Source organism: Symphalangus syndactylus, chromosome 5, assembly GCF_028878055.3.
Source record: "Symphalangus syndactylus isolate Jambi chromosome 5, NHGRI_mSymSyn1-v2.1_pri, whole genome shotgun sequence".
Lineage (NCBI taxonomy): Eukaryota > Metazoa > Chordata > Mammalia > Primates > Hylobatidae > Symphalangus > Symphalangus syndactylus.
Window position 1 is genome coordinate 18,075,071 of NC_072427.2, and position 27,464 is coordinate 18,102,534.

The following is a 27,464-nucleotide window of genomic DNA, read 5'->3' on the forward strand; positions in this document are numbered from 1 at the left end:
GTCAGAGTTGCCTTCCCGTCTATGAATGCAAATCCTGAATTACAAGCCATCCGGATGACAAGTTGACATTTTAGCTCCAAACATTCTCCTATAATTAGCAGAATCTAATGCAATACAGGGAATGGCTCCATTTTACACACACATTATCGTAATGCCTTTAAATAAGATAATTGATTATGACTCTGCATAAGAAAGTGAAATATTCGGTGTAATTAAAACCAGCATTCTGGTCCTGGCTCCTTGACAGGTGATCCACGTGTCACTTAAAAAATCCTTAAAGTAATGCTCACACCCACATTCTAGTTTTCAAAGTTTGTTGTGGAAAAAAAAAAAAAAAAAACAACTTTGGAGAATTTTTTTGTCTTCTCATGGTTTCCAGCTTTGGGCCTGGAAATTTGAGTGGGGGTGGCCACTGACTTTCTGGGTATTTCTGTGTTTCTCCTCAGCTCTCTGACACCATCACAGACCCAGTCTCATGTTTTCCCACTAGATCTTCATTTCAGGGATGGAGTAATTGAGGCTCAGGGAAATGACAAGAATTCTGTGACAAAGCCAGCCTTGGAACTTAGTTCTGTCTGTCTCACAGCCCCGGCGATTAGATTTTATTTTGAGTTCTTTTGCTAAAAGTGGGGAAAAGTGTGGTTTGGTGGACAGGATGTAAGACTGGAATCAGGAAATCTAGATTCCAGCCTTGGCTTTGCAACCAGTTAACTTCTCTGAGCCTTGGTTTCTCAGTTGCTACTACATTGATTCACCAGGGACAAAATTAGATGAGCTATGTAGAGTGAGAAGTCTTAATTATAATAGAAATTCAGTAGGTAGACTCTTGGGTAGTCTGGGGTCAGGGTGGGGAGGTTACTTGTTTGAGTAAAGTCAGATTTGGCCATGGAGATTTTAGTGGCTTTGAGGTCCAGGGGCGGTTGTGAGGAGGGGCTTTCCATTGCTGTCTCATCACTCCTGACCCAACCTCTATCTTCTGGAATTTGAGTGGTGGGAAGGAGATGGGAGTGTGTGATACCAGTAGGAAGGCCAGCTGGGGATTGTGTAGGCAGCTCTCTGCCTTGCTAGTCCCTGGAGATGACGCTATAGACATGCCAAGCAGGATTGCCTCTGTCCTGCATTATCTCACCCTCTCAGTAACCCTCCAAAGGGGTTAGTCTGTGGCATGCTTTTGTGGGATAGCTGGTGGGTATGTTAGGGAAATGCTCCAGGGCTAAGACACTGTACTATTCCAACTGGGTTCTCCTAAGGGGGCAAACTAGTGACATCCTTATTCTCATGAACCCCATTGCTTTATCCCAATAACTATACTTGCCTCATCAAAGCCTAGCTTCCTACAGAGATGTCAACACTACTGTATTTGTGCAGAAAAAACTCTTCCTAGTAGCGTCCTGTTCATGCCTGTGTTAGTTTCCTGTTGCTGCTATAACTAATTGCTACAGACTTGGCAGCTTAAAACAAATTATCTTACATATCTAGAGGTCCGAAGACTGAGATGGATCTCACTCAGCTAAAATCAAGATTTCATTACAGCCCATGTTCCTTCTGGAGGCCCCTGGGAAGAACAGCTTCTAGAGACTGCATTCCTTGGTCATGGTCTCTTCTTCCATCTACAAAGTCAGTAGTGGTGGGCCAAGTCTTTCTCGTGCTGCTGTGTCTCTGATTCAAACTCTTCTGTCCCTGTCTTTCCTATTTAAGGATCCTTATAATGACATTGAGCCTACCAGGATAATCTGGGAAAATCTCATTTCAAAATCCTTAACACAATCACATCTTCAAAGTCCACTTTGCCACGTTGTAACATATTTAGAGGTTCAGGGATTCAGATATGGGCATCCTCGAGGGCAACAGCTCTACCTACCTTAATTCTTTACCTACAAAGGTATTAGTTATGTATTCCTTTTTAACAAATCACCTCCAAAATTCATGACTTATTTAACAAGCACTTACTATCTCACAGTTTCTGTTGGTGAGGAATCCAGGTCTCTCTAGCTCAGGCTAACAGGCTGTCATCAAGGCTGACAGGAGCTATGGCCACCCCAAGGCTTCATGAAGGAGGATTTGCTTCCAAGCTCACTCCCATGGCTGTTGGCAGCCCTGGGGTCACTGCTGGAGGTCGGCTGGAGATGACAATTCCTCACTGCGAGGGCCTCTCCACAGGGCAGCTCACGTGGTGTCACCAGGCTTCCTTCAGAAGGAGCAAGTGTGAGAGCAAGAGAGGGCACTCAGGATGGGAGCCACAGTCTTTTCTTTTTTTCTTTTTTTTTTTTGAGACGGAGTCTTGCTCTGTCCCCCAGGCTGGAGTGCAGTGGCTCAATCTCGGCTCACTGCAAACTCCGCCTCCTGGGTTCACGCCATTCTCCTGCCTCAGCCTCCCTAGTAGCTGGGACTACAGGCGCCCGCCAACATGTCCGGCTGATTTTCTGTATTTTTAGTAGAGACAGGGTTTCACCGTGTTAGCCAGGATGGTCTCGATCTCCTGACCTCGTGATCCACCTGCCTTGGCCTCCCAAAGCGCTGGGATTACAGGCTTGAGCCACTGCGCCTGGCCAAGCAGAAGCAAGGGAGCCACAGTCTTTTCATAACCCAGTGTCAGGAGTGGCATTCCGTGACTTCTGCCACATTCTATTTGTTGGAAGTAAGCCAGTAAATCTAGCCTACATTCAAGGAGAAGGGATTACACTGTGTGAATACCAAGATATGGCAATGAAATCTGTGGGCCATCTTAGAGGCTGCTTACCCCAACCACCCATACCACTTTTCTTTTTTCTTATTTTTTTTTTCTTTTTGAGAAGGACTCTTGCTCTGTTGCCCAGGCTGGAGTGCAGTGACCTGATATCAGTTCACTGCAACCTCTGCCTCCAGGGTTCACGCCATTCTTCTGCCTCAGCCTCCCGAGTAGCTGGGACTACAGGTGCCCGCCACCATACCTGGCTAATTTTTTGTATTTTTAGTAGAGATGGGGTTTCACTGTGTTAGCTAAGATGGTCTCGATCTCCTGACCTTGTGATCCACCCGCCTCAGCCTCCCAAAGTGCTGGGATTACAGGCGTGAGCCACCGCACCCAGCCACCCACACCACTTTTCTTAGGGAACTAATGGTCAAAGATTAGTTACCCAGGATTTAAGGCAGGAGATCTCAGACTTTAGAGACTCCATCCCAGTACACAGGAGAGTGAGTGAGGTATTGGGACTGAGGGTAGGTATGTGGGTGACAGTGAAACTTTCTTCTATTTAAGTTAAGGGCTCTCAAACTTAGGAGGTATATTAGAATTATCGGGAAACCACAATAAAATACCAAAACCTGGGCCCCAAATCTGTTTACTTTTATTTATGTGGACTAGGATAGAACCCATGCATCTGTGTTTCTTTTTTTTTTTGTTTTTTGTTTTTGTTTTTGTTTTTTTTTTAGAATTTCTGAAGTGATTCTGATTTGCATCAAAGTTTGATAAACTTTGCTCTAAAGAGTTTTCTGATGTCTAAAATAAGGGGTTTGGAGACACTATGGAATGATTTGAAGTCTGGATCTTCTCAATGATGATGATGACTGTTGATGACCTTGGTAATAATAAGAATTATTGTTTATGTGAGTATTTAATACTTGCCAGGCACTGTGCTATGGTGCTTTTCTCCAGAGTCTCAGTTTCCTCAATGCAAAATGAATGGAACAGGATCAGCCCAACAGAAGGATTGTGAAGTCTAAATGACTTAAGTCTAAATGATTAAGTAAAATGTCCAGGGCAATGCATGTGACCTGGTAAATGCTCAATTTACAGGAAACCTTTCTTGTCCTGGGCATCCTGGAGCTCCTTTTGGGGAGCTGAGACACCGTGAAACAAGAAACCACACCTGCCCCTGAGGCCTAGTACATTGAAACTGCTGGACAAGGCTGGGCCAACTCAGAGGCGCCTATGAAGGACATTGTGTAGTGACCACAGGCCTGACGGGCTGCCCAGGAGACCATTATGCAAGCCTGGGCTAGGGTGAGGTTGGCTGTGTGGTGCACCCAAAACCTCCATTAAAAGGCTTAGGCTAGCAGCCTAAGCCAAGAGCAGTGACTCTGAGCTATTTTTACCTCCATGTGACGGAGCTGGATCTATTCTTTTTCTTAGAGGAAAGTCTATGCTGGACATGGCTGTATCTCTAAAGCCCCATCCACTTCTTGTCACCGATAACTGAGCTCCATTGACAATTATTTCCAGAATTCTCAGACCTCTGAGGCGTCTCTACCACCACCTGGCAGCATGGCCTGCAGCTAATGTGGGTGTAGTTCTTTGTGTGGGCAGGACTTTTGGGCTCCCCTGCTTAAGCCATCACCTAATTGCTCTGGTATGCCTGTACCTGTCTCCTCTCATAGCCCTAAATAGGAAAGTAGAAAGGGCTGATGAACCAAGCCATCTTCTCTATTCTGCCCTTAGTAGAGAAACGGAGGCCTAGCATAGGGCCTTACCTGTTTGCTGATGGCAAGAGCTTTGACTGTAATTGAGAAGTTTCAAGGTTCTTAGAAGCTTCAACCCAGTGAGGGTACTCATGAACTGACTCATCTTGTGTGATTGTTTTTTTCAGCCTGAAGCTGCGAATGGGGATTAATGACGAAGACAAAAGACGTTCTGTAGTTCTAGATCCAAAGGGGCTGAGTTCAAGATGGGTTTGCAACATTGAACTTAGAAAGAACACCCTTTATATCCTGGGTTTGCCACTGTCCTGCTGTATTACTTAAGACAAGTTAGTTCACTTAACCTATCTCAGCCTTGGTTTTCTTGTTTGTAACATAGTGTATCAGTCAGCATGGGCTGATGCTGCAGTAACAAACAACCCCCAAATCTCGTTGCTTATCACATCAAAGTTTTATTTCTAATTTATTTTTCATGTCCATCCTGGGGCCACTAAAAGCTGCACTACATGTTGTCTTTATTCTAAGGACTCAGATTGACAAAATAGTTGCCATCAGAAATGTTGCCAATTTCTGTGGCAGTGGGACAGGGGGAGTCGGGGAAAATGAAGGTACAAGGGCTCTTAGAGTTTCCACCTGGAGGTAACCACATGATCCTGCTCACATTTCACTGGTCAGAGCAGGTCATGTGGTCACCTCTAACTCTAAGGATGCAGGGAAGTGCAGTTCTACCATGTGCCCAGAAAGTGGGGAGAACTGGAAATATTTGGTGGATAGCACTCCTGGCTACCACAATGAGCACTGTTATATCAACTTCCTCATGGGGTTATTGTAAGGATTAAATGAGATAATGGATGAAAAATCACTTTGCAAATAATAGATACAAGTAAGATATTGCTCACATGACATTTGGGGGGCTGTCATGTGCCAATCACTATGCCAGATATTTCATAACAGCAATGCATCCCAGACAGAGTTCAGGAAGGGCATAGCTTGCCTAGTTTTGCTCCCTCTTGGCACTGGAACCTTGACTGTAATTGTCAGGTAGGGTCCACTAGCCCAGGTATGTGCAGGTATCAAGAGTTCTTCAATTGGAGACTTTTGATGCTGCCCAAAGTATTTCTTGTGAAGGGCTTACCCTTGTGACTGTTAACTAGTGATCTCCACAAGCAGAGAGAGCATCAGTGGTCCTGGTGTCCATCTGTCTCTGCACCTCCTCACTAAGGGGCAGGTAAGTCTTTGAGTTCAGTGGATTTGAGACAGTTGTGGTCTGATTTGGATTTTGTTCCAAATGCCCCTCTGTATTCTTGTCCATCATAGTCTGCTCTGTGCTGAGATGTCTGCTTCTTTCTTTGAGGCATTTGGAGTGGGAAGTCTTTCTGATCTGGGGAAGGTCTTGTGATGTTACTATTTTCTGTCCCTGTCAGAGGTTCTTCTGGCAGGAAAAAAAAAAGCCCTTTGGGATCACCAGTGTTTTGTTGGTGGCTCTTTTCCCATGCTCTCTGACTATTGGGATTTGGGGTTTTAAGCATCTCTCTTCTTTTCATGGAAGAATCCCTGCTTGAAATTCAAACAAAAAGAGATGCCTAGGTCCTTAACATCTGTGTGGGCCAAGAGACACACCCCTGGCAACGGTAGCTCAGAACTTAGTCACTCTGTGCACAATATACTCTTGCAAATGCATTATCTCATACCATTCTACAAATAATCCAGCATGACAGGTAACATTCTTATCCCCATTTTACAGATGAGGAGATTGAGGCTACTTGCCCAAGTCATGCAAGCAGCAAGTGGCCTGGATTTAAACGTAGGTCCTCAGATTTCAAGCCCACTGACCCTTTCACTAATAGCTGTCCTTCATAGTGCGATGCTTGCCTTTCTTTGATGATGAAAGATCTGACTATCAGTTTTAAAGCTGGAGGGGATTTTAGAGGTGAACTGGCCCAAATCCATCATTTTACCAAGCGGGAAACCTGAGAGTCATGGATGGGAGTGATTTGCCTGATGGCACAGCTCACAGTGAGCTGTCAGAGGTCTCACTTCATGCTTTTCCTACTGTATTTGAACCATGATGATGCACTTGTTGCTTTATTTCTCTCTATTCTCTACCCCTTTTTCTATAAAATTCCATCCTCATTTCATAACATCACCTCCCAGAAGTCCCCCCGATCATCTTTTCTCCCCCAGATTAGGTTTGGTGCCTGCTTTATGCAATGTGAGACCCCTATAACCTTCCAGAGTATAGGATATACTCATTGCATGTAACAGTTTACTCATTGGTAACAATGCACCTCCTACTCCATTCATCACTTGGAGAGGAGAAATTGGGTTTGTTTTGCCTGTGACTCCATACTTGGGGCTGGCACTTAGCAGGTACTCAGTGCTATGATCATAAAAAGGAATGAGAAAGAGAAGGAAGGAGGGATGGAGAGAAGGAGGGGATATAAAGAGGAATAGAAGGAAGGGAGGAAGGAACGAGGGGAAGAAGAATTGTAGAAAGGGAGGAAGGAGGGAAAGAAGAAATGAAGAAAGGTTAGAGGAAGGAGGGAAAGAAGGACAGAAGAAAGAACAGCCTTCCAGTATGGCTTTCAGCATGGGCCCTCTCTTGCAGGGTGAGGGGGTATCTCCTGTGGGGTTCTCCCCCGTCAGGTCTCCCAAGGGCCAGGGAGCAGCAGGAAAATCTCTCGGCTGCTTTTGGGAGGCCTGCCCCTCGCCCCCTGAGCTGTTCTTATTGCCAGCAGCCCCCGGAAGAGGGAAATGAGTGAGGGGGAGAGAAAAGAGAGTGAGGGGGAGAGAGGAGAGGAGGGTGTGCTGCTCCAAGGCAGGGGAAGAGCACTTAAAAAATGTCACTTAGAATCCCTGAAAGAATAAGCTGTAAAAACAACCACACGCTCTCTGCTGGGTGACGCAAGTCAAAGAGAAATGCGATGCAATTAGTCACTGGTTCTGAGTAGGAGGTGGATAGTGGGGGAGGAGGCAGAATGGGAGAATGGTGAAGGGCTGGGGGGGCAGCCTCCCTCACAAACTCTGCTTCATCTGCTCCAAGACAACCTCCGTTGCCTTGGGGAGATGCTGTTTCTTTCCTTTCATCTCCCTGTGCTGGTCAGAGCCCCTCCTTACTCCTCCTCTTTCTCTCCCACGAGATGGCACCTTCCACCTTTGCCAACACAATCACATTCTTAGGCCTAGAGTTGGAGAGAGGAGCCCAGAGACTCCTCTCTGGCTCTGCAATGGAAGAGAGGCAGCTGGAGACCAGGGGATCTGAAGTCTAAAGGGCAGATGACCTTGATCCTGGGGCCACCCTGTTACTTCCATCCCCAGCTCCCAATCTTCCTGTCCACCTTGGCCCAGGTGGAATGTTTGACCTGTTCAGGAGTTTGAGGGGGTAATTCACTCACCCCACCCCACCTACCAAGCGTTTATTAAGCACTTATTATGTGCCAGACCTTGCCGTCATGGAGCTCACAACTTAGCTCAAAAGGATGGAGAAATCAATTGGCAAATAGGATGCTGAGTGGTGGGGAAAGTGCTGGTGACTTCTCATTTTCATCTGTTCAAGAGCTAGCTTGGCTGCTTTCCCTGGAACTGAGGGGCGGACCCAATGACCATCCCTCATCAGGCCCTCCTTCCTTTCCTGGGTAGGGCAGCCATCAATGATGATGAGAAAGTCTAGGTACTGAACCTTCACAGGGCAGTGGGCTACCTGGCAAGAGAGGTAGATATAGGAAAGAAGGATCCTGAGCTTACTGGGAGAGTGTGGGTCATTCTGTCTCTTAAGCATAGCCATTCACAGAGTAGTTCCCCAGACTAGCAGCAACCGCATCCTCTGGGAACTTGTTAGAAATGAGAGTTCATGGGCTCCACCTAGACCTTCTGAATCAGATGCCCAGGGAGTGGGTTCCTATTTGGGTTTTCAAAAGAATTCCAGATAATTTCCTGGGGCATGAAAGCTTGAGATGCACTGTCTTAAGGCCTAGGTGAAACAGACACAAATCCTGGCTTGTCCTGGGGTAAGGCTGAGGCCAGTCTAGCTCAGCACCTTGATTTTTGTAGGACCTGATAATTCTGATTATCTATTTAGTACCCTGGGCCTTTAATAGCACCTTGGTTACAACCCAGATAAGGAACATAGGCTCTTCTTGACCCACCATTTTGCACTTTCATACCTCCCAGATGCAGCTCATATGAGGTACATCATGGAATTTTCCTTGTGATTTGAGGGCACATTGAGGGGAGGAATGTCACAGAACTGCAAACCGATCATTTAAAATGCAATATTCCCCTTTCCTGTCCCTCAGTCATTTCTAACAACTGAAGCCCCCGCTGATGTTTCTAGGCTCCCTCTCTCCTTCCTGCCTTTTCCTCTTCTCTACATTTCCATTTCCATGCATTTATTAGCTAAGGAGCTCTTTGTTGTTTCCTTCCAATTCAGTCCATCACAATCCCACATTGTACCACCTAAGAAACTCTGATGGTATTTTTACAAATAAAGATGGTTCCTTCCCTAAGAGGCTCTCTGGTGCCATTTGGTAAAATGGTAGTTTCAGCCTGGGGCAGTGGCTCATGCCTGTAATCCCAACACTCTGGGAAGCCAAGGAAGGAGGATCACTTGAGGCCAGAAGTTTGAGACTAGCCTGGGCAACATAGCGAGGCCCACATCTCTACAAAAACTAAAAAAGAAATTAGCCAGGCATGGTGATGTGCATCTGTAATCCCAGTCACTCAGGAGGCTGAGGCAGGAGGATTGCTTTAGTCCAGGAGGTCAAGGCTACAGTGAGCCATGATCATGCCACTGCACTCCAGCCTGAGGGACACAGCAAGACCCTGTCTCTAAAAAATAAAAAAAAAAGTTAATTTCCCTTATCCCACTTCCTTAGCAGCTGGGCTGCTTACCCACTCCCCAAAGGGGCTACTGCAACTATGGCCTTGACAAGTACCTACTCCTTTAGGCTGAAGCATGTGGTCTGTTCTCCCTACATCAGCATTCTCTCCACTTGGGAAGCTTCTCTTTGGCTTTTTTACTGACTTGGTTCTTGGGCGGATGCTTCACCCCATTGAATAAATTCCTTATCACTCTTCCTTTCTCTTGCTTGTCCTCTTTTATTATTGTTTTTCTTCCAAAGACCTTTGCTCATTCAGCAAATTATTTTCTTTCTTCTTTTGGATCCCTCAGTCCTTAGATGCTGCCTTCTTCTTCTATGAGCTCTAACCATTTCCTTCTTGCCTTCACCCCCAGCAGCCCACACAGCAAACCCCTTGCTGGAAGGAAGATCATCCCCTGACCCTGGCCAGACCATGAGAACTGCCTCAGTGGTGGACTCTTATTCTTTTCAGACTTGCGCCTATTTTACCTGTTTACCAAACTAAGGATTAGACTGATGTTATTTAAGCTTTCAGGTAAAAATGAAGGCAAATCATAGCACCTTCTCCTATTCACCCCAGAATAAGCTTGTAATTAGGCTCCTCTCTTCAAATGGCAGGAGCACTGGCATTTCACCAAGGAGGAGGCCTTACCCTTCATAAGTTTGTTTGAATTGACTATGTAGGTTCTTGTTAAACTCCTGTGGATGGATGGATGGGTGGATGTCAAAATCTTTTCCCATCTTCACTTTCTTGACCTGTCCATCATCTGCAAGAGATTGTCAACCTTGCTCTCTCCTCTCATTCTCCCTCCAGGCTGTTCTTAATGTTGGTCCATTTCTAGTGTCTTCTATTTCAGCATTTCTTTAAGTTTTCCTGTTATATAAGTTGGGCACCAGCCAGGTGCAGTGGCTCACGCCTGTAATCCCAGCACTTTGGGAGGCTGAGGCAGGTGGATCATGAGGTCAAGAGATTGAGACCATCCTGGCCAACATGGTGAAACCCCATCTCTACTAAAAATACAAAAATTAGCTGGGTGTCTAATTACAGGCAGGTGCCTGTGTAATTTACTCCAGCCTGGCAACAGAGCAAGACTCCATCTCAGAGAAAAAAAAAGATGGGCACCTCCACCCCTTCCCTACTTTTCTTTGCCAGAAGTAGGACCCAAATCTAGAACCAAAATGTTAAGATTAAGTAGGTAAAAGGAGAGGCATGGAATGCTGAGTCCTGGCCACCACATTATCTTATCTGGAAAAACTAGGTCTTTGGGGCACATCAAGCAGATAAATGACAATGGATTTCTCTTCACGAACAAGTAAGGTTCCTCTCTCTGACCTCTCCTTGGTCCAGAGATTCCACGTCCTTGAGTGGAAATCAACAATCCTTTCCTCAGGTCAGATTTTCCAGATATGAAGACCAAGAGGGCCTGGTCATTTGTAATAGCCTCTTTCCAGTTGATCACAGACATTGGAGCTTTGAGGGTCTGAAGATCCATGATGAACAGGAAGAGTGTCCACCCATGAGGCATCTGCCAGGTGGGCTTCCTGCCAATGAATGACCCTCCTTATCACTTTTCAGGAGTACAAATACAAACAGCCTGCACAGGGTGCATCAACTGGGAAAGCCAGAACGACCCAAGACCACCTTACATCTGTCTTAGTGATTTCATGTCCAGCCACTACAGGGACATTATTCTCTGGCACTGCTGCCTCTGCTGCTGGCATCTCTTATCCTTGGGGTAGAGCACAGGGACAGATTTTCCATCAGTGAAGGGGCATGGAGGCTAATAGCACAGATCCTTTTTCCTTGGAAAGTCTTAAGGAATTGCATATGAGGATGTGGGGAGGGAACCTGAAAACACACGGATGCAATGAAATCAGATCCTACTGTCCGGAGACCACCAGGCTCATGGCAGCAGCTGAGAAGCTTACCTTCTGGGCCAGAATTTTGGGCTAATGTAAACTGAACTAGAAGGATAAGACAGGCCCTGCTCCATGACCTCTGGGATACCGTGATTCAGATATTAGAGCCAAGATGAAAAGGCTGAGGATGGAAAAAGGCAGCAGACATTTCCTTTGCAATGTAGGAAAGCCTAGATGGTGGAGAACCCAGGGCCTGTGGTCTCAGACCCCTCATGGTGCCAGCACATAGTAGGCCATTTAGTATATGTTGCCCAGATGAAACTAAACGGAGCTGCCTGTCTGGTTAGTATAGGGAGGGTGGGGGGAGGGGTCCTTCCAGATTCCAGTTGAATTTTTCTGTGCCTTCAGAGGGTGGCTTGAGGAGAATGCCAAGGGCAGGCTGATATGGGTACCCCCAAACCCAACAGGCAGAGTGTATTAGTTTGTTCTTGCATTGCTATAAGGAACTACCTAAGACTGGGTAATTTATAAAGAAAAGGGGTTTAATTGGCTCATGGAGCTGCAGGTTGTACAGGAAGTGTGGTTGGGGGGGCCTCAGGAAACTTACAATCATTTCAGAAGGCAAAGAGGAAGGAGGCACATTTTACATGGTGGGAGCAGGAGGAAGAGAAAGGGGGAAGGTACTACACACTTTTAAACAACCAGATCTCATGAGAACTCACTATCACCAGGACAGCAAGGGTGAAGTCGGCCCCCTTGATCCAATCACCTCCCACCAGGCCCCTCCCCCAGCACTGGGTTTACAATTCAACATGAGATTTGGGAGGCGACACAAATTCAAACCAAATCACAGGGGCTTCCCTTCTTCTTATGTTCTGGCTGTGAGAGGTCATTGAGTCTCTTCACTTCTCTGAAGCTCCAGCTTCTACATCTGCAAAGCAGTTCATGATATTGATTTTGTGGGCTTGCTGTGGGGACTCGGTGAGAAGACAGGTGTGCAGTGAGGGGCACACCGCAGCCCTCATCAAAATGCAGTATGGTCTAGTGCTGAAAGCCCCGGATTTGGAGCCAGACAGCCCTAGGTCCAAATTCCCATTCTTGCACTGCCCTTCCTAGCTGCGTGACCTTAGGGAAGTTACTTGATCTCTCTGAGCCTCAGCTTTCTCATCTGAAACTGGGACAAAATAGTGCCCATTTGTATCAGTTTCCTATTGCTGTTGCAACAAATTACCACAAATGTAGTGGCTGAAAATAAAACAAATTATCTTACGGTTCTAGAGGTCAGAAGTCCTCAGTGGGTCTCACTGGGATAAAATCGAGGTGTTGGCAGGGCTGATTTCCTTTATGAAGACTCCAGGAGAGAAGCTGTTTCCTTGGCTTCTCCATCTTCCCTTGTGTCCTGCCTCATGGCCTCCTCCATCTTCAAGGTCAGCAATGGCTGGTCTGGTTTTTCTCACGTTGTATCACCCTGATATTCTTCTCTCTCTTTCCTTTTTAGTGATCCTTATGATTACATTGGACCCATCCAGATAATCCAGGATAATTTTTCTATTTTAAAGTCAGCTAATTAGCAAACTTAATTCCCTCTGCAGCCTTCACCACCGCCTCCCTGCATCCACCATTCCCCCACCCCATGTAATATAACATACTCACAGGTTCTGGAGATTAGGATGTGAACATCTCTGGGGGCCATTATTCTGTCTGCCACACCACTTCCGGGTGTTGCTGCAAAGATTAAATAAGGCAGTACACATAACCCCTGCTGATGTAAGGTAAGAGTATAGCAAATTGTGGCTGCAATCATCATCATCATCATCATCATCATCATCCTTTTGCCGTTTTAGTCCCCATTCTCTCCTTTGCTGCACAGGAGGAAAGCACAGGCCTGGCCCCTCTGTGAGGACCACTGGGTGTGCTGTGGGCAGATGAAGCCTCACAGAGTTTCCAGCATGTCTTGCTGCTGACATTGGGCTCTCTGTCCTCACACGCCAGAGCCCAGGACCGTCTCTGCTTGTAGACACAGAGCACATCCTGTCAGGAGGAGGAGACCAGCTTCATCTGTCTCCCCCAGCCTGCTGCGCACATTCCACGGATCCTGGCTGGAGAGATGCTCCTGGACGTATCAGAGCAGTTATGAGGACATGTTTCTGAGAGGCTTGCAGCTTCCCCGTGTACTTCCTGAGTACGTGAGACTGTAAGCTCAGCCCGACTCCGTTGAAAGATGGGCTGATAAAATAGCTTCTTAGACAACGTGCCTGTTAGTAATGCAACAGGATGTTATCAGGAGAGGGGAGGGGGTGCTCACCACTCTCCTCCAGCTGAGGGAAAGGGACCTGTGGACTCCAGGACACGGGACGGAATGAGGTGACAGAGCTGTGCTGAGAGAAGATCACTGTGTCCTCCAGAATTTGCGTGGCATAGGGGCAGGGCCAGATGCTTGCCTAAAAGTGTCTAAAGGCTGGAACTAAATGGAACTGCCTGTCTGGTTAGAATAGGGAGGGTGGGAGGAGGGGCCCTTCCAGATTCCAGTTGAATTTTTCTGTGCCTCAAGAGGGTGGTGGGATTGAAGACATTTGGAAATGGGCCCATGCAAGAAGGACCCCAACAAAACGAAGTTGCATGCATTGTGCCACTGAATGTGAGCTCTGGAAGGAGAGGTGAGACAGTTGCCTGAAAGTACTTCCCTGCACAAGGACATCATGCAGAGAGAGGTCCCCAAAGCCAGAGGGCAGGGTGCCCAAAACCCCTACAGAGGGCACCAGTGGCAGACTGCAACCATACCACTCATGAGAACTTTTTTTTTTTTTTTTGAGATGGAGTCTTTCTCTGTTGCCCAGGCTGGAGTGTAGTGGTGCGATCTCGGCTCACTGCAACCTCCGCCTCCCGGGTTCAAGCGATTCTCCTGCCTCAGCCTCCTGAGTAGCTGGGACTACAGGTACATGCCACCATGCCCGGCTAATTTTTGTATTTTTAGTAGAGAAGGGGTTTCACCAGGATGGTGTCGATCTCCTGACCATGTGATCCACCCACCTCGGCCTCCCAGAGTGCTGGGATTACAGGCGTGAGCCACTGCGCCTGGCTGAGAACTTCTTTGACCCTTATTTTCCTTCTCTCCCATCCTCTGTCCCATTCCTAGACAAACCAGGTGCAGCAGGAGTGAACAGGGCAGAAGGTGATACAAGGAGAATGAGGAAAGCCACCACATCTTCCTTCTCCAGTGCAGTTTCCAGGAATAGGGAAGGGAGGAGCTTCAGCTCAAATAAGAGACTGAACTTTTTTGTTTTTTTTTTAAGACGGAGTTTTGCTCTTGTTGCCCAGGCTGGAGTGCAATGGCGCAATCTCTGCTCACTGCAGCCTCCGCCTCCCAGGTTCAAGAGATTCTCCTGCTTCAGCCTCCGGAGCAGCTGGGATTACAGGAGCCCGCCACCATGCTCAGCTAATTTTTGGTATTTTTAGTAGAGATGGAGTTTCACCATGTTGGCCAGGCTGGCCTTGAACTCCTGACCTCAGGTGGTCCACCTGCCTCGGCCTCCCTAAGTGCTGGGATTGCAGGCATGAGCCACTGATCCTGACCTAGACTGAACATTTTCTACCTGACTTTCCAGATTTTTACTACACACAAAAACTGTTAATATCTAAAAGTAACCAAAGAAAATCAGTATATATATATATATATCATGGACAGAGAGGAGATCAGTGTTGAGAATTTTAAAAAAAGCACAGGTGTTCGTGTTTGTAAACCAAGTGAGATTTATCTGATGGACTGGCTCAACAATTATCATCCATATCAAGGTGATACTTAAAGAGGCATCTTCACCTCACGAAAGTCTCACCACAGCACTGTGAGAAGGACGCTTACTCTACTGCTTCACATTCAACCTAACTGAGGCTGAGGCTTAAATGGCATGCCAAGGTCACCCAGCTCCCGAGGAGTGGACATTTGATCTCTGGGCGGTCTGGCACAGAATCTCTGCATGAGCCACAGATCTCAGTGGGGGAAGTCACGTGGCAGGTGACTTCCCTTTTCTGACCTCAATGTCATTTCCCAACATTTAGGGAGGGTGAAAAAGAGGGTGTCAGGGAAGGAGGCTGAACTTGTGAGAAGAGAGAGACAGGGGAGCAGAAAGTTTTTCTGACCTTTGCTGCATTTTGGTTTGTCTGTCTGCCAAGCCTGGGAGTTGTTAGGTTGCCCAAGGGCATACTGTGGCGGTGTCAGGGAGTTCTGGGGGACGCACGATTAAAGGTGGTGTGGCAACACCTGCTGTAAGAGAGTCATGGTGCAGAACAGAGGCCAGGGTGCTGCTCTTGGCGCTGGGACCCCGGGGTCTTCATCCCTGCTTCACACCAGCCAGCCAGCCAGGTGACTGTGGGCAAGCCACCCCAGCCCCTGAGCCTCAGTTTCCCCATCCAGAGCCAGAAATCCTGACTGCCTCTAAGTAGTGGCCATCTGCCCTGACTACCTCGAAGAAGTGACCATGTGAGCAAGCCTTTTGTGAGCTCTGTGGCCACGACAAACTGGGACGAACAAATGGCAGGGCCCTGATGTGGGTCTTGCCCTGGTTTGGCAACCCTGCATCCAGACATTCTTTTCACTTGGGAGGATTCATGCACTTGGAGCATCTTGGTGAGAGGCAGGAGCCCACCTCGCACCAGGAGAAGCAAAAGATGACACTTCACTTCCTCTCCTGGAATCCACGCCTATCACCGCTGCCCCCACAACACACACAGCCCTCGTCTGGGGCCTCGGAGGTTCTTCATCTGCACAAAAAGGATAGTAATAGTGTGTCCGGAGTTGGTTCCTTCCAGCGGGTTCGTGGTCTCGCTAACTTCAGGAATGAAGCTGCAGACCTTTGTTGGGAGTGTTACAGCTCTTAGAGGTGGTGCGGACCCAAAGAGTGAGCAGCAGCAAGATTTATTGTGGAGAGCAAAAGAACTAAGCTTCCACAACGGCTGGCTGGCAGCAGGAGTGGGGGTGAAGGGTAGGGACACCTTTTATTCCCTTATTTGTCCCCGCCCATGTCCTGCTGATCCGTCCATTTTACAGAGCGCTGATTGGTCCATTTTACAGAGCACTGATTGGTCCATTTTACAGTGTGCTGATTGGTCCATTTTACAAACCTCTAGCTAGCCACAGAGAGCTGATTGGTGTGTTTTTACAGAGTGCTGATTGGCACATTTTACAAACCTCTAGCTAGCCACAGAGCACTGACTGGTGCGTTTTACAATCCTAGCTACAGAGTGCTGATTGGTGCATTTGACAGTCCTCTTGTAAGAGGATCGTAAGACACAAAAGTTCTCCAAGTCCCCACCTGATCCAGAAGTCCAGCTGGCTTCACCTCTCAGTAGCACCTTCCTCACAGGGCTGTGGGGAGAATGAAATGCGAGCCTCTCTCTTGTGCTCCCCACAAATGACTGGAGGTGGCTATGATTAACTTTATTGTTCTGCTCTTGCTAGGATGCTGGCTTTCCCTGCTCGGCTCTGGAGTCTAATCCAGCGCCTTTTCCCATCTCTGAGGCATGGGCACAGAAGGCCTGAGGTTGACTTCCTTGAATGCTCTGGCTTCTCAGTAAAATATGGGTTCTGGTACAAGGAAGCAAGGAGTTCAGGAGATTTGGCACCAGATGTGTAAGCACCCAAGTTTTTGGCAGCCTCACATCTGCTGCTGTCAGTGCTGGTTCGGTCTTGCCCATCGCTCACTGATGCTTTGTGTTGTGGGCACTCTGGCCCCCTACCCTTCCAGCTTTCCTGGGTCAGACCCAGCACACTATCAAGGTCACCTCGGCACCATGATCTGGGGTCCTGGACAGAAGGGGTCTCTATGTGGTAGACTCTCAGAGCACAAAGAGGCACAAGAGCCCCTTTTTCTGACTTCCTCCTTTACAGATGAGAAGACCAAGTCCACGGAGGGAAAAGAGCCTCAGGATAGTGGAAGTGGGATGCAGCCCAGTCTCGGGACTGCAGGGAAAATCCCTTGGGCCCACACCCTCGGCCAATGTGTCCTGGAGGCTTGCATTCACGCACATGTGTGTGCCTGTGCCATCTCATTTTTCCCCTTTCCTCCTCCTTGACGTTTGTCATGAGCACATACAAGATGCAGGGATTCCCACCCTCTTCCTCCTTTATGAGCTGTGTATTCTGAGGCTACACATACCTCTGTTCCTTGCCCGACCCTGGCCCCCCACCCCTCTGCCCTCCCTCTGATTTATCTCTCACGAGACTCCTGGGATGAGCTGCAGCACTGAAGGCAGATGTATGCCCAGAACATCTTCAGCTGGCTGCTCGCTCAGGCTGTGATCACTTATAATCACCGGGGGCCTCATCAGCAGATTTCTTTCCCGAGCTTGCGATCCAGGGTCAGGTGCTTCCGAGAGGTAGCGGAAACAGACAAATCCACAATGGAAACAACCAAGTCCAACCAAAGGAAGGGGAAAGGGCTAGTGAGAGAGCAAGGAGAGGAAAAAGGATTTCATTAAGTGACTCTTCACCCCCAATCTCTCACTGAATTCTCGCAGCTGCTCTACACGTTATTTTCCTCTTTTACAGGTGGGAAGAAATGGCTTCAGAGAGGCTGTGAAGGCCACAGGGCAAGCAGAGGCTGGAACCAGGAGTACAAACCAGGTCTGTCTGCCTCCAAAGTTCATGAGAACCTCTTGGTCACAGTTCAGTCAAGTTTCTGGAGAAGAATTTAACATGTTTGGGAAAAATCCATTGTAAGAAGGAAGAGTTTCTCACTTTGTCCTTGATTCTTCTTCCTCAGAAACTCTTTTTCTTTATAAACTAATGTCTATTTTTCATTTCCTCTTTTTCTCCTTCGTCGCCTCTCTCCTTGCTTTCTCTTTCCACTTCTGTGGCTAAGGTTATCAAATGTACTGAGTTGAGTCCCCTGTGGAATCCAAGGGCCCACGCAGTCTTCTCTCTGGGTAGAGAGGCTGGTGCAAGCAGTGGGCAGGAGGCAGAGGCTGCCTGGTTGGTGTGAGCAGGAGGGGGACAGGCTGGCCTGGGAGGTGCCCCAGCTGCTCCTGGTTGCCTTGGCCTCTGGCACTCCCTAGACTGGGGACCGATGGCCACATGGAAGAACCAACAGGGTAATGGATGGAGGATTGCCCACCAGGCAGCATGCCAGACATCAGGACACCCTATGCTGCTCTCCGACTGAAGTTACCCTGGTCCACATGGTGAGCAGTCAGGATGGGAAGTCTGTAACTGACTTGGCACCTGAAATTTAACCAATGGTTATCAACTTAATAATTAGGTCTCTAACTCGTCTATTCAACAAGTACTTATTGAGGGCCTACTATACTCGAGACTCCTTTTAAGAGTCTAAATGAACCCTAAAATGATTAAATGTACGTGGCAGATAAGTCATAGGTTCAAGAAACTCAACTTGTAGCAGAAGGAAGAGACAATGAACAAGCCTCATTTTGGAGGAGAAAGGGGGTAGAAAAAAAAGGTGCCTGTGTTCAGATCTAAGACTTTTATGTCATTTCTCCCTGCCTCTTTAACCTGTTTCCTACCTTTGTGTTAATTTGTAGCAATTACAGATTGCAGCCAACATCAAAGACACCTGATGCGGATGATCAAGGATTCAGGATTTAAGTAAAGCAAACAGCTTCTCTTTTGTATTTCAAAGGTGAGTGATGCTACTGTTCTCTTTGGGCAAACACTTAGGCAGCTGTGTGTCTTCAAGGAACATCCATAACACCATTCCCCAGGTAGATGGGATGACCTGTGGATAATTTTTAGGGAGTAACTTCTAGGTCAAGTCATCTAATGGCAGGGGTTTCTTTTCTTTTTTTAAATTGAGAACTATCTACCATTCAAAGAGCACCGTCATGTGCATAGGACATCCAGAGAGCCTCAAAGCCCATGGGTATCTTGGCATCCTCACTCAGAGAGCTCATATTCTTCCAATTGTGGGGGCCCCAGGGATACACCTGCCGGCGATACACCTGTTGCTGTCAATCATCACCTGTACTGGATAAAACAGTGGCTTTAGGGCCAGAACTTATTTTAAAATCTACTTCTCTTATTTCCTGTGCAATCTTAGCTAAATTACTTAATCTTCATGAGTTTCAGTGACTCTTTGGGAAGCAGAATAGTTAAATAGAAAACAGAGTCTTTGAAGTTTGAATTCTTGCTCTGCCACTTACTTGTTATGTAACCTTAGGCAAATAGCTTACTTTTAGGATCTTGGTTTTTACATCTAAAAAATGAAATAAAAAATAAACAAAAAATAAAAATAAGCATAAAAATAAATACCAGCTTCACAGGACTGTCTTAAAGATTAAATAAAAAATCATACATTTCAATCACAGAGTCTGTATACATTACGTGGTCAAAAACATAATTTTTTTTTTTTTAGTTTTATTATTATAAGTTTTAGGGTACATGTGCACAACGTGCAGTTTTGTTACATATGTATACATGTGCCATGTTGGTGTGCTGCACCCGTTAACTCTTCATTTAGCATTAGGTATATCTCCTAATGCTATCCCTCCCCCCTCCCCCCACCCCATAACAGTCCGTGGTGTGTGATGTTCCCCTTCCTGTGTACATGTGTTCTCATTGTTCAATTCCCACCTGTGAGTGAGAACATGCGGTGTTTGGTTTTTTGTCCTTGAGATAGTTTGCTGAGAATGATGGTTTCCAGTTTCATCCATGTCCATACAAAGGACATGAACTCATCATTTTTTATGGCTGCATAGTATTCCATGGTATATATGTGCCACATTTTGTTAATCCAGTCTATCATTGTTGGACATTTGGGTTGGTTCCAAGTCTTTGCTATTGTGAATAGTGCCGCTATAAACATACGTGTGCATGTGTCGTTACAGCAGCATGATTTATAATCCCTTGGGTATATACCCAGTAATGGGATGGCTGGGTCAAATGGTATTTCTAGTTCTAGATCCCTGAGGAATCGCCACACTGACTTCCACAATGGTTGAACTAGCTTACAGTCCCACCAACAGTGTAAAAGTGTTCCTATTTCTCCACATCCTCTCCAGCACCTGTTGTTTCCTGACTTTTTAATGATCGTCATTCTAACTGGTGTGAGATGGTATCTCACTGTGGTTTTGATTTGCATTTCTCTGATGGCCAGTGATGATGAGCATTTTTTCATGTGTTTTTTGGCTGCATAAATGTCTTCTTCTGATAAGTGTCTGTTCATATCCTTCACCCACTTTTTGATGGGGTTGTTTGTTTTTTCTTGTAAATTTGTTTGAGTTCATTGTAGATTCTGGATATTAGCCCTTTGTCACATGAGTACGTTGCAAAAATTTTCTCCCATTCTGTAGGTTGCCTGCTCATTCTGATGGTAGTTTCTTTTGCTGTGCAGAAGCTCTTTAGTTTGATTAGATCCCATTTGTCAATTTTGGCTTTTGTTGCCATTGCTTTTGGTGTTTTAGACATGAAGTCCTTGCCCATGCCTATGTCTTGAATGGTATTGCCTAGGTTTTCTTGTAGGGTTTTTATGGTTTTAGGTCTAACATTTAAGTCTTTAATCCATCTTGAATTAATTTTTGTAAAGGTGTAAGGAAGGGATCCAGTTTCAGCTCTCTACATATGGCTAGCCAGTTTTCCCAGCACCATTTATTAAATAGGGAATCCTTTCCCCATTTCTTGTTTTTGTCAGGTTTGTCAAAGATCAGATAGTTGTAGATATGCGGCATTATTTCTGAGGGCTCTGTTCTGTTCCATTGGTCTATATCTCTGTTTTGGTACCAGTACCATGCTGTTTTGGTTACTGTAGCCTTGTAGTATAGTTTGAAGTCAGGTAGCGTGATGCCTCCAGCTTTGTTCTTTTGGCTTAGGATTGACTTGGCGATGCGGGCTCTTTTTTGGTTCCATATGAACTTTAAAGTAGTTTTTTCCAATTCTGTGAAGAAAGTCATTGGTAACTTGATGGGGATGGCATTGAATCTATAAATTACCTTGGGCAGTATGGCCATTTTCACGATATTGATTCTTCCTACCCATGAGCATGGAATGTTCTTCCATTTGTTTGTATCCTCTTTTATTTCATTGAGCAGTGATTTGTAGTTCTCCTTGAAGAGGTCCTTCACATCCCTTGTAAGTTGGATTCTTAGGTATTTTATTCTCTTTGAAGCAATTGTGAATGGGAGTTCACTCATGATTTGGCTCTCTGTTTGTTATTGGTGTATAAGAATGCTTGTGATTTTTGCACATTGATTTTGTGTCCTGAGACTTTGCCGAAGTTGCTTATCAGCTTGAGGAGATTTTGGGCTGAGATGATGGGGTTTTCTAGATATACAATCATGTCGTCTGCAAATAGGGACAATATGACTTCCTCTTTTCCTAATTGAATACCCTTTATTACCTTCTCCTGCCTAACTGCCCTGGCCAGAACTTCCAGCACTATGTTGAATAGGAGTGGTGAGAGAGGGCATCCCTGTCTTGTGCCCGTTTTCAAAGGGAATGCTTCCAATTTTTGCCCATTCAGTATGATATTGGCTGTGGGTTTGTCATAGATAGCTCTTATTATTTTGAGATACGTCCCATCGATACCTAATTTATTGAGAGTTTTTAGCATGAAGCGTTATTGAATTTTGTCAAAGGCCTTTTCTGCATCTATTGAGATAATCATGTGGTTTTTGTCTTTGGTTCTGTTTATATGCTGGATTACATTTGTTGATTTGTGTATGTTGAACCAGCCTTGCATCCCAGGGATGAAGCCCACTTGATCATGGTGGATAAGCTTTTTGATGTGCTGCTGGATTCGGTTTGCCAGTATTTTATTGAGGATTTTTGCATTGATGTTCATCAAGGATATTGGTCTAAAATTCTCTTTTTTGGTTGTGTCTCTGCCTGGCTTTGGTATCAGGATGATGCTGGCCTCAAAAAATGAGTTAGGGAGGATTCCCTCTTTTTCTATTGATTGGAATAGTTTCAGAAGGAATGGTACCAGCTCCTCTTTGTACCTCTGGTAGAATTCGGCTGTGAATCCATCTGGTCCTGGACTTTTTTTGGTTGGTAAGCTATTGATTATTGCCTCAATTTCAGAGCCTGTTATTGGTCTATTCAGAGATTCAACTTCTTCCTGGTTTAGTCTTGGGAGGATGTATGTGTCGAGAAATTTATCCATGTCTTCTAGATTTTCTAGTTTATTTGCATAGAGGTGTTTATAGTATTCTCTGGTGGTAGTTTGTATTTCTGTTGGATCGGTGGTGATATCCCCTTTATCATTTTTTATTGCATCTATTTGATTCTTCTCTCTTTTCTTCTTTATTAGTCTTGCTAGCAGTCTATCAATTTTGTTGATCTTTTCAAAAAACCAGCTCCTGGATTCATTAATTTTTTGAAGGGTTTTTTTGTGTTTCTATTTCCTTCAGTTCTGCTCTGATCTTAGTTATTTCTTGTCTTCTGCTAGCTTTTGAATGTGTTTGCTCTTGCTTTTCTAGCTCTTTTAATTGTGATGTTAGGGTGTCAATTTTAGATCTTTCCTGCTTTCTCTTGTGGGCATTTAGTGCTATAAATTTCCCTCTACACACTGCTTTGAATGTGTCCCAGAGATTCTGGTATGTTGTGTCTTTGTTCTCATTGGTTTCAAAGAACATCTTTATTTCTGCCTTCATTTCATTATGTACCCAGTAGTCATTCAGGAGCAGGTTGTTCAGTTTCCATGTAGCTGAGCGGTTTTGAGTGAGTTTCTTAATCCTGAGTTCTAGTTTGATTGCACTGTGGTCTGAGAGACAGTTTGTTATAATTTCTGTTCTTTTACATTTGCTGAGGAGTGCTTTACTTCCAACTATGTGGTCAATTTTGGGGTAGGTGTGGTGTAGTGCTGAAAAGAATGTATATTCTGTTGATTTGGGGTGGAGAGTTCTGTAGATGTCTATTAGGTCTGCTTGGTGCAGAGTTGAGTTCAATTCCTGGGTATCCTTGTTAACTTTCTGTCTCATTGATCTGTCTAATGTTGACAGTGGGGTGTTAAAGTCTCCCATTATTATTGTGTGGGAGTCTAAGTCTCTTTGTAGATCACTGAGGACTTGCTTTATGAATCTGGGTGCTCCTGTATTGGGTGCATATATATTTAGGATAGTTAGCTCTTCTTGTTGAATTGATCCCTTTACCATTATGTAATGGCCTTCTTTGTCTCTTTTGATCTTTGTTGGTTTAAAGTCTGTTTTATCAGAGACTAGGATTGCAACCCCTGCCTTTTTTTGTTCTCCATTTGCTTGGTAGATCTTCCTCCATCCCTTTATTTTGAGCCTATGTGTGTCTCTGCATGTGAGATGGGTTTCCTGAATACAGCACACTGATGGGTCTTGACTCTTCATCCAATTTGCCAGTCTGTGTCTTTTAATTGGAGCATTTAGCCCATTTACATTTAAAGTTAATATTGTTATGTGTGAATTTGATCCAGTCATTATGATGTTACCTGGTTATTTTGCTCGATAGTTGATGCAGTTTCTTCTTAGCCTTGATGGTCTTTACAATTTGGCATGTTTTTGCAGTGGCTAGTACTGGTTGTTCCTTTCCATGTTTAGTGCTTCCTTCAGGAGCTCTTTTAGGGCAGGCCTGGTGGTGAGAAAATCTCTCAGCATTTGCTTCTCTGTAAAGTATTTTATTTCTCCTTCACTTATGAAGCTTAGTTTGGCTGGATATGAGATTCTGGGTTGAAAATTCTTTTCTTTTCTTTTTTTTTTTTTTTTTTGAGATGGAGTCTCGCTCTGTCACCCAGGCTGGAGTGCAGTGGTGCGATCTCGGCTCACTGTAAGCTCCACCTCCCAGGTTCACACCATTCTCCTGCCTCAGCCTCTCTGAGTAGCTGGGACTACAGGCGCCCGCCACCATGCCCGGCTAATTTTTTGTATTTTTTAGTATAGATGGGGTTTCACCGTGGTCTCAATCTCCTGACCTCGTGATCCACCCGCCGCGGCCTCCCAAAGTGCTGGGATTACGAGCGTGAGCCACCGCACCCAGCCGAAAATTCTTTTCTTTAAGAATGTTGAATATTGGTCCCCACTCTCTTCTGGCTTGTAGAGTTTCTGCCGAGAGATCAGCTGTTAATCTGATGGGCTTCCCTTTGTGGGTAACCCGACCTTTCTCTCTGGCTGCCCTTAACATTTTTTCCTTCATTTCAACTTTGGTGAATCAGACAATTATGTGTCTTCTTCTCGAGGAGTATCTTTGTGGTGTTCTCTGTATTTCCTGAATTTGAATGTTGGCCTTCCTTGCTAGATTGGGGAAGTTCTCCTGTATAATATCCTACAGAGTGTTTTCCAACTTGGTTCCATCGTCCATCACTTTCAGGTACACCAATCAGATGTAGATTTGGTCTTTTCACATAGTCCCATATTTCTTGGAGGCTTTGTTCATTTCTTTTTATTCTTTTTTCTCCAAACTTCTCTTCTCGCTTCATTTCATTCATTTCATCTTCCATCACTGATACCCTTTCTTCCAGTTGATCGCATTGGCTTCTGAGGCTTCTGCATTCGTCACATAGCTCTCGTGCCTTGGTTTTCAGCTCCATCAGGTCCTTTAAGGACTTCTCTGCATTGGTTATTCTAGTTTTCCATTCATCTAATTTTTTTTCAAAGCTTTTAACTTCTTTGACATTGGTTCGAATTTCCTCCTGTAGCTCGGAGTAGTTTGATTGAAGCCTTCTTCTCTCAACTCGTCAAAGTCATTCTGCATCCAGCTTTGTTCCGTTGCTGGTGAGGAGCTGTGTTCCTTTGGAGGAGGAGAGGCGCTCTGATTTTTAGAGTTTCCAGTTTTTCTGCTCTGTTTTTTTCCCGTCTTTGTGGTTTTATCTACCTTTGGTCTTTGATGATGGTGATGTACAGATGGGTTTTTGGTGTGGATGTCCTTTCTGTTTGTTAGTTTTCCTTCTAACAGACAGGACCCTCAGCTGCAGGTCTGTTGGAGTTTGCTAGAGGTCCACTCCAGACCCTGTTTGCCTGGGTATCAGCAGCGGTGGCTGCAGAACAGCGGATATTGGTGAACCGCAGATGCTGCTGCCCGATCGTTCCTCTGGAAGTTTTGTCTCAGAGGAGTACCTGGCCATGTGAGGTGTCAGTCTGCCCCTACTGGGGGGTGCCTCCCAGTTAGGCTACTCAGGCATCAGGGAACCACTTGAGGAGGCAGTCTGCCCGTTCTCAGATCTCAAGCTGCATGCTGGGAGAGCCACTATTCTCTTTAAAGCTGTCAGAGAGGGACATTTAAGTCTGCAGAGGTTACTGCTGTCTTTTTGTTTGTCTGTGGCCTGCCCCCAGAGGTGGAGTCTACAAAGGCAGGCAGGCCTCCTTGAGCTGTGGTGGGCTCCACCCAGTTTGAGCTTCCCAGCCACCTTTTTTACCTAATCAAACAACTAACTCGGCAGTGGAGGACACCCCCCCCCCAGCCTCGCTGCTGCCTTGCAGTTTGATCTTGGACTGTTGTGCTAGCAATGAGTGAGACTCTGTGGGCGTAGGACCCTCTGAGCCAGGTGTGGGATATAATCTCCTGGTGTGCCGTTTTTTAAGCCCGTTGGAAAAGCGCAGTATTAGGGTGGGAGTGACCCGATTTTCCAGGTGCCGTCTGTCACTGCTTTCTTTGACTAGGAAAGGGAACTCCCTGACCCCTTGCACTTCCCGGGTGAGGCAATGCCTCGCCCTGCTTCGGCTCGTGCACGGTGCACTGCACCCACTGTCCTGCACCTACTGTCTGGCACTCCCCAGTGAGATGAACCTGGTACCTCAGTTGGAAATGCAGAAATCACCCATCTTCTGCGTCGCTCACGCTGGGAGCTGTAGACCGGAGCTGTTCCTATTCGGCCATCTTGGCTCCTCCTCCTGCGAAAACATAATTTTTAAACCCTTCATTTAGAATGAATTAGGACCTCCTGGGGTAACTCCTTCCCAAGCCCAGAAATGGCACTACCATCTACCCAAGTGCTTGGCCCCAAAACCTAGAAGTCCTTCATCATTCTTCGTTTTACATCACCATCACCCCCTTTCTCCAGCATATAATTCAACAGCAAGTTTCTTGACTTGACTCCTAAATGCCTCTTGAATCTGTCTTCACTCTCCATCTTCACTGCTAATCACTGTTTGTAGCCATAATAATCTCTCCCTTAGCAGTTTTAAAACATGGTCCCCAAATTCTTTAACACTTCTGGCATCAAGAGGTGGAGTTGATGTTCCTTCCTCCTTGAACCTGGGTGGGCCCAAGACTACTTTAACTAATTGCATATGGTGGAAGCGAAGCTATGTGACTTCTCTGAATAGATCACAAAAAGCCTCTTTTTGCTTCTCTTGGAACACTCACTTTGGATGCTCCATATTGTAACTAAGCTGCCATGCTATGAGGAAGCCCAAGAGGCAGGCATGTTGGTATTCCAGTTAACAGTTCCAGCTTAACTCCACAAGTGCAGTTCCCACCCATTTAAATCATCTCAGCCATTTGAGACTTCCAAGGTGAGGCTTCAGACATCATGAGCATAGATAAACCATGTCCATTGCACTCTTCCCGAATTCTTGACTCATAGATAATGACCATAATAAAATAATTTTTTGTTTTTTTATTTAAAAATTTTTAGTTTTCTCTATATGCCAGGAAGTTATTGTTTTAATGCATCTGAATTTGGGGTAGTTTGTTACACAGTGATAGATAACCAGAATGCTCCTCTTGACTACTGGCATGCTCTCCCAACGTATTTCCCTCCTTCCACTAATATCTATTCTCCATGCAGCAGCCGCAGGAATCTCTTGGAAATGTGAATCAGATAACATCACTCTGTCATATGAAACTCTTCCAAACATCTTACCTTGGTCTACTAGACTCACGTGTTCTGGTCCCTCTTCTCAAGTGCATGCTAGAAGTGAAACACTCATCTCTAGGGAAATCAGAGGCTGGCCAGGGGCAAATGATGTGGGACACGAAAATCACCTATTACAGCTCGGTTTCAGCTTCCCCATTTCAAGGGCCAAGGAAGCATCACCTGTACTTGTGTGGGTTTTAGAATCCTGGTTTATAGACCCTAAACCCTCTGCAGATGGTCATGACCTTCCTGTACCTTTTTGGCTCTGTCTTATCTCTTGATTTCTGGCACTATGACATTTCCCTTTCTTTCTTTCTTTCAAGTGCAGCCATATTTTAAAAACAATATCAAGTGTTTCTATGTGTTTGTAACTGAAGGGAAGAGCTGCATCAACTTAACAGAACATGTTGCAAGAAGTCTGAAAACTCTTATCTGTACATAATATGATCATCTACTTAAGAGAATCAGCTAAAAAGCAGTTGGAAGTTAGAGTGTTTGGCAAGTTGATCAGAGAGCAGAGCTGAGTACACTCATCTAAATTCATACTGTCCTGTAACTCCACTAAAACCACCAGTAAAGGGTT

General features: G+C 45.7%; 1 protein-coding gene across 1 annotated transcript in view; it reads left to right on the top strand.

Annotated features, from left to right (window-relative positions):
* NTRK3 (neurotrophic receptor tyrosine kinase 3) overlaps window positions 1-27,464 on the top strand; it is a 561,369-nt gene that overhangs the window by 50,227 nt on the left and 483,678 nt on the right. Inside the window, exons 3-4 of the mRNA XM_055277323.2 lie at window positions 17,659-17,733; window positions 18,648-18,745. The gene's annotated coding sequence lies outside the window, so the exon portion shown is untranslated. The remainder of the gene's footprint in view (window positions 1-17,658; window positions 17,734-18,647; window positions 18,746-27,464) is intronic.